Source organism: Fukomys damarensis, unplaced genomic scaffold (genome assembly GCF_012274545.1).
Source record: "Fukomys damarensis isolate Sample0158 unplaced genomic scaffold, DMR_v1.0_HiC HiC_scaffold_28, whole genome shotgun sequence".
In the NCBI taxonomy this organism is placed as follows: domain Eukaryota; kingdom Metazoa; phylum Chordata; class Mammalia; order Rodentia; family Bathyergidae; genus Fukomys; species Fukomys damarensis.
This window is the reverse complement of record NW_022900940.1, coordinates 31,700,462-31,708,537: the sequence shown is the minus strand read 5'-3', so window position 1 is coordinate 31,708,537 and position 8,076 is coordinate 31,700,462.

Here is an 8,076-nt window from a genome sequence, read left to right as displayed (position 1 = left end):
CAGCCGGAGAATAGGACATAGGCATCTTTGAGGATTCTGACTCAGTCTACTACATTCACTCTGTGCACTAAGTATCCTATCATAACCTGTGCAATGTAGAAAACAAACCTTAATCATTAAAAGAAAAAACCTAGAGAGAACTGAAATGTTATTTCTTGAGTTTTAGAAAAATATAGAAGCTGGGTGTGGTGGCGCACGCCTGTAATCCCAGCACTCGGGAGGCTAAGAGAGGAGGATGCTGTGAGTTCAAGACCAGCCTGGGCTACATAGTGAGTTCCAGGTCAGTTTCAACTACATAGTGAGACCCTGTCTAAAAAAAAAAAAAAAAAAAAAAAAAAAAGATATAGAAGAAAAAGGTATAAAAACATATCTGAAATAAAGAAAAAATTATCATGTACCTAAGAGAATAAATATAAAAAAAAGAACAAGACAACAAAATTAGATAGAGTTAAAAGACTCAGAAAGCCAGGGATTTAGCTCAGCGGTTCGGTGGCCTCCCTTGCAAGTGCAAGGACCAGAGTTCAATCCCCGGTACCAAAAAAAAAAAAAAAAAAAAAAAAAAGAAAGGAAGTGGTTGATATTTTATAAAAATCTATGTCTTGAAAAAAACAAAAAGAAAATAATTAAAGCCACAGTTCAGACCAATAGTATTTTGTATGCTTAATTATAGAATTGAGTCTAAATCAAAAGGTCAAAGAACAATATGTGTGCTTTATATGATAAAATTTTAAAAAGTGACTCAAAATGATAGAAATGGAAAGTAGAATAAGTCATACACTATTGTGTAGGAAGACCAGTTAAGACTAGACAAGGAGATAGTAATATATCAATAAAGAGCCTGGCATGGTGGCAGAGGCCCATAATCTGTTATTTTGGAGGCTGAGACAGGAGGATTACAAATTCTTAGCCAGCCTGGATAACATAGGGAGGCCCTGTCTCAAAATTTTTAATAAGACTGTGGGTGAAGCTCACTAGTAAACCATTTGCTTATCATGCACAATATCTTGGTTTCAATCCTTAGTACAGAAAAAATGAAATAAGATTAGGGGATATTTAAGGCACTTTAATAAAGTATAAATGTGAACATAATTTCTAGAATAAAGCAAACCCCAAATCTCCATGAATACCAAAACTTTTTAAAGCAGGGAAGATGTACCAGTATGGAAAGGAACAGCAGATAAGTGTTTATATAAAATAATGTGCATAGTAATTATTAAATAACATACAGTGAAAATCACACATATTATTCATAACAAGTGTCAGTGTGGTAGCTCCACTTCTTCATTAAGGAAACAGCATTTTCAAATGGACTTATAAGGCAAAATCTATCTCCATGTGTACATAAGAGAAGTACCTAAAATACAGTGATGCAAAAGAGCTAAAAATAAAGTGACTTAGAAAGAAAAAAAGAAAAAGAAAAGCAATGATTGTGATCCTGATAATTAGTTAAAGTCAGATTCATAAAAAACATTAGACCAAAAATATATTACAGCACCATGAGAACAGGTTTTGGAGAAATAGCTCTGAATTCAATATCTCTACAACTTCAAGATCTTAGTCAAGTTCACTATCCTGAGTTTTAGTTTTCTTATGATTTAAATGCTAGAGATAAATAGACCAAGGAAAATTCTCATTTTTGATGTAATACAATCCACATCCCAACAACAGAAAACAATTCTTGTCTCCAGTCAGGCATTGTAATACTAAGTGGAATTTTCATGCTCCTTGGGGATACTGATGCCCAGCATAGTTTCATATGCTTAAGTAGATGCTTTTTGAAGTAGATTGCTTAAAACTAAGAGAATTCTGGCCCTTTTGGATTTCCCAGATGATTGATCTATACTGTAGCTGTGAGTTTTCAAAGGAAATATCCTACAATCTCCTGTGGTGAACACAGAAATAACTGACAGGAACAATCAGCTCTCAGAAAAGCCCGTTGCTTTTTCTGCTTCCAAATTTGGTTATGTACCAAACACATATGGCTCTCTTTTTTGTATTCTGATTCATTTTAATCGCACAAACTTTTGTTGAGGGACTATGATACGAGGCACTGAATGCTGCCGGGATTACAGATGTATATAATGTAGAAACACGATTCTCAGTGAGCTCACAAATGGCCTGTGTTTCCCAACCTCTTATTCTGAGGAGTCCTCATACTCTCTCTTTATATTTTGAAAATAATCTCTTATCTGCAAACCAGACTGCTGTGTAGTAGTAGCTGAAGTAGGCACGCACAAGCCTACAGAACGGTGCAGTGTAGAATCATAAGGGAATGGCTCTCTCAACTCTCACAGAATGGATTGATGATGGATCCATAGATGATGAATGGAGAAAAGTAGAGATCTTCCACTCCCTGCAGTCACGTAAGTGAGAAACTTCTCAATGGGGTATAAAAATAAGGAAGGAAGGAAGAAAGGAGAGAGGGAGCAATAAAAGAAACAAGTGAAAAGATCAGACGGTATACAAATTTCTTGTATATATTTATAGATCTTCAAATTCCACCTAATTGGCCTTTGAATATCACTAGGATGTACTTGTCTTTGACTTCAGCTTTTGCATTATGTATTTATTTAAAATACATTTAACCAGAAGGAGCTTTTGAAATTCTCTTTGCTATTCCATGGGGGAAAATTATAAACTTGTTCCTGCTCCTACTCAAAGAGAGTTGTCAGGGATCCCTTGCACTTTAATTATTTAATGTGAACCAAACCATAATATATCTCTTTTCTCTTTCCAACATCTGATTGGTTGGGATAAAATTATCGCCTAATTTTTATGTGTCAGAGATACTAATATGGCCTATTTTCCTATTTTGTTGTGCCATCATTGATTTTAAATAAATGAAGTATAATCAGTTCAATTCCAGCTGCTCTATATCTAGTAGCTTACCCTATACAGAATTTCCAGGTGTACTTTTGGTTTGCAAAGTGAAGAGAAAATTTTCAGTCTCAGCCTTGACTGAAAATTAGAAATATTCATTGGGGTGATAGAATTTGAAAGGTGACATTAAAAGGTATAAGCTGTTTCCACTTTACAGGAGTTGAAGATTTGAAGACAATTTCGGGCTGATAGTTTATTGGATATTATAAAACCACCCAAATGAATAATTTATTTATGCAAACACAAAGCAACTATAATAAAAATACTGGCAATAATTTTTGGCTATAAGTCTAAACAATAAGAAAATATAATAGTGCAATGTAAGTGTATTATAATTTTGAGTTTTAACAACCTGTTTTTTATTTTGCCTCTGGAATAACTTGTGTTGTGCCTTGCATTAAGAGCATAAATGTACTTTTTAATATTATGATCATGGTTATATTTTCTAAGAGTTTTGATTATGCGAATGAAATAATTACAAAGTCAATGAGAACGTGATATAACCAGATATAAGAAGGAAGAAAAGCTAGAAGGCTAAAATATCTGTTATTTTAATGAAAAGTGGAAGTACAGATACAACCAGATTTGGTAGGCAAATGTTCAAAATATAATACATTATATATTGGGAATCATTTTGGAATGACAGAGTGGAGCTGGAGACATAAAAGTATGTACAGAGGTAAACCTCCCAAGTATAGGATGAGGTATATAAGCAATTATATACATCAATCTCATTTTTTTCATCTGTCTAAAAGATTACAGTGCTCAATCAAAGATAACAGCCACTGAATTTTACACATTTGTTACTAATACACATTATTGTATTATTCACTTTATTACTCTATAAATGAAGTTGCATTTCCTGATTTGTAGGATAAAACTAAAATGTATTATGAGTAAACAAAAGGAGAAATTTGAAAGGGTTACAGTATACTATTGCCTTACTACAGCTGATTCTGCTACAACTTAACAACAACCATAATTTCCACAATATTTCAAGTAAGCCGAATCATGGTAAAAATATATATATATTATCACTATCTTTTAAGTACCATGATTTGAAAAAAAAAGAATTTTAAATCACTTCTATAGAGATTTTATTGAAACTTCATAAACTTAAAAGATTGTTGACTTACTTTCCAAATACAATCTAGACTTTGCTTATAAATCTGCATATTTGATTATCAGGACAAATAGAAATTTTGATGAATTCCATTAAGTCTATAAACTACTTACTAAAGGAAATTAAATTATCTTACCTAGCAAATTCCCTGCTTGCTCATGTACAGTATTGCTGAAAAGTCGTGCTGTTTTCTTCCTGTAATATTGAAATTTTTATAATGAAAATTTATCACTTTTTGATTTCCTTGAAATGTGCAGAAGCACTTAATAATACTTTCAACTTTATTAAAATAAAAGGAGACAGGCTTTCATGTTCCTATATGATGGCTCTCATTGATGTCAGTCTTAGGAGAGATATTAAAATGTTGGTTTATTGTGAAATGATTTTTCAGAGTTTGGGGAGAGAAAAATGCTCTTTATCCCACAATATATTTACCGAAACTAACTCATTTGAAATCCAACTTTGATTTCACAAGTTCAGATTACATTTGTGTTATAAAATCGCATTTCCAAGGAGATTCAAATTATGATAAAAATGGACATGTTAGATACAAATTGTGTATATTATCAATTTATTAAAAAGACCAGATTTGAAAACAGAACATCAAAACAATCCTATATATACAAAATGGGTAATGTTATTGTCGATGTTTTGGATTTTAGCTATTCTTATATGTGCATATTTGTATCTCATTATTGTTTAATTTTCTTTCTTAAGTAAAATTTATGGGAGGAAATGGGCTCAGGACAAGTCAAGGAAGCATCTTATAATAGACTCTATGAGTTCGTGTCAGGACCTGGTACAAAGTGCATAAAGTATGTATCATTGGGTCATTTGTTATTTAATTTATTATTCAATTTAATTTTTAAATATATATTATAAATCTTATTAAATATTGTTAACAGCATAGAGGTCTGCAGCTGTAGCTCAGTGGTACTGCACATGCTTAACATAAGTGAGGCCCTGGGTTCAATTGCCAGTACCAGAAAACAAAAGAAAAATAAGAGAGGAAAAAAAAAGAAAAGAGAAAAGAAATTATCAGCTTTCTTTAGTACTACAAGGAATGTAGGGAAGAACTTAATATATGCCTGGAAAATTGTAGTTAAAAGAAGAATACATACCCTCCATACCAGCATTATCCCACAAGAAAGCATTTAGCAGTTTTGGGGCTCAGAGACAGTAAAAACAAGTTGCCAAAGATGGGTTTGTGTGGACCAGCAGGTCAGTTACAGGTAAAGCCAGGATTCTGGGGTATCACCCAACAGAAGGACAAAGAAAACCTTCACCTTTCACGGAAAGGTGGCAGCAGTAAGAATCATTTAAAGCAAACTGTCAGAAGAAATGAGACCTTCACAATCTATCAGAACTGTTAGAATGAACGAGAAATGGAGTGTAACAGATACATATGAGGCTGGGTGCTATAAGCAAATACATGATATTCATAATCATGACTTTAATTCACCAAGATGGTTAAATGCGATGACATTTAGGTGTCTGCATCTGTGAGACTGACCTTATTAATTGTATTATTCTAATTCTTGTAGAAGACATTTTGCTTGTTTCTCACCAGCTTCCTTTTCTCTTTTGAAATGAATATCACAGTTTCTCTTTGGAATCCCCCTATTCATGTAGTTTTATAGTGACTATGCCCTAGCCCCAGAATTAAGGATGTGTTGTGAAGCCAAGCAACTGGAATTTTCTATTCCCAGTCACCAGAGACTGATCACAGGCTTAACCCAAATAAAACAAACACAACCACATGTATTTGCTAGAATTGTTAGGAAAGATAAGGTCTCTTTATATGTGTATTGTGAATTACATAGGTGCTATAAAGATGTAGTGAGGCAAAACCCAATAATGCAGAGCCTTGGTGAAAAGCTGTGGAGCACGAGCAAGAGATGGTGGGGGAGAGGTTAGTAATAATGAAATTATTAGATGGCTGAGTATTTTCTCTAGATCTTCATTTGCAGATCATTTGCTTGAGTTGCTTAAGATATACTTATGTAAGTTTATTGTAGCTAGTTTAACTTTCACTGGGTCCATAAGATTTGTAGCACAAGTAAAAGTAATATGGCAGAGTGGTGATTGATAGCAAAGTTCAACCTCTCTGGCATCCAAAATTCAGACACTTGACAAAGAAAAAAAAAGAGAAGTAGATCACCAGGAACTGGAAAGGAACTGACAGGAAAAACTAGAAGGTAAAGAGAATTTGCAAAGATGGTCCACAGTGTGGAGAAAAGAATGAAGTGATCTGGACTCTCTCCTCAGCCATGGGAAACAAATCTTGTGTAAATGGGAAGGGGAAGAAAGGTTGAAGGAAGGTCTGGGGAATGGGGAAGAAAGAATTATATATTATGTATGGATACAAATTCCCTATGATGAATATGATCATTGTGTATGACAAATATGTACTAATAAAAAGAATAAAGTTTTAAAAATAAACAAATGCAAGCAACCAGGGCCAGGACATCCAGGGAAAAATTGCAGTGGAGCCCCAAGCAATCGTGAACAGTGTGGGGTTTTGCTTTGAGGAGGCTCCTTCCACAGGCAAGTAATAGCCAGAGAGGGATTCAAGCACAGGTGCCCGACATATTGCCAGAGTCCTTAAACAGGAGCCATTTCAGAAAAGGGTTTATTTATTAATTTATTAACGGGGATCGAACTCAGGACCTTGTGCTTGCGAGGCGGGCTCTGTGCCACTGAGCCAAATCCCGGGCCCTGAAAGGGTTGATTGTTTAAACCTGGGACACAACTGAAAACAACTTTACTTCAGGGCTCTCAGGTTACCTCCCACAGTGACTGGGTTAAAGACTGCTGTGGACAGAGAGAGCTAGAAAGAGATCCCGTGAGAAGTTGAACTGTAGGCTGAAGAGGACATGGACCCCAGCCCCATGTTGAGAAGGCAGGTCTGGCCTGAGTTATGCTTAGAAATGGCTGGGTCTGAAATACCCACCAGCATTAAGTACTTGAACCTTTTCCCAGCTACCTGCACCCACCACAGATGTGAGGTCTGATTATAGTCTCTGCCCATCAATGTAAGCAATGACATGTGCAGCATGAACACTGCCACAGCCTATGGTAAAGAGAGGGGCCTCTGCAGTAGGTGCCACACCTCACAAACCCACAGGCCAGAAAGCTAGGTGGAGAGAACTGTTGATTGTTGGATTCAAAAACCATGGATGCTGGAAAGAAACTGCTCTGTATATGCATCCATGTTCATAACAGCACAGTTTGTAATAGCCAAAAACTTGAAAACAGCCCAGTTGCCTATCAACTTGAGACTGGATAAAGAAAATGTGTGTGTGTTTTATAAAATGGAGTATTACTCAGCCATAAAAAATGAGAAACTACTGCAATTTATAGCTCAATGGATGTACATTGTGGCCTTACTCTTCAGTGAAATAAATACGACATGTGTAAATACCAAATAGTCTCTCTGGTGTGAGAAACTGAAAGTGTAAATAAGGATAAAAATGTATACTAGACAATGTGAAATAGGAAGAAAAGGTACACAGGGGAAGGGAAAGTGGGAGGGGAAGGGGGCAGAAAAAAAGAGAAAGGAATAAGGAATAAGTATGGTTATCTGGGAAATTATTTCTGTTTTGAATTTTTCTAGAGCATCATTCATCTGTTCTGTTACTTCCTGTGCTATTGGTTCAGGGTGTCCATATGGTTGACTGCCAGACTTCTCCACCTCATTTCCCACAGAATTTACCTTTGGTGAACTGTAAGTCTACGTTTGTGCCTTGTTTAAACGTCTTCTCATTTCTATTTTTGTTGTTGGTACTGCCCTTGGTTTAATTCCTGGGTTAATACTTCAATTTTCCAGATATAGCTGGTCTTTAGGTTTTGGGTTTCTACTTACTTGGAGGCATTCTCATTTTCATAATTCCAAGAGGGACAAGTGATTAGATCAATCATAACACCTTAGTCCAAGCAATAAAAGCAGCAACAAGAATAGCATCAATTATAGTTTTTAAAAATGACAATTTGTGGTAGTTATTAATTTATCACTTTGAATCATGTGAATTAAAATTGACCAACCCAAAATATGTTTATAGTGAATAAACTCT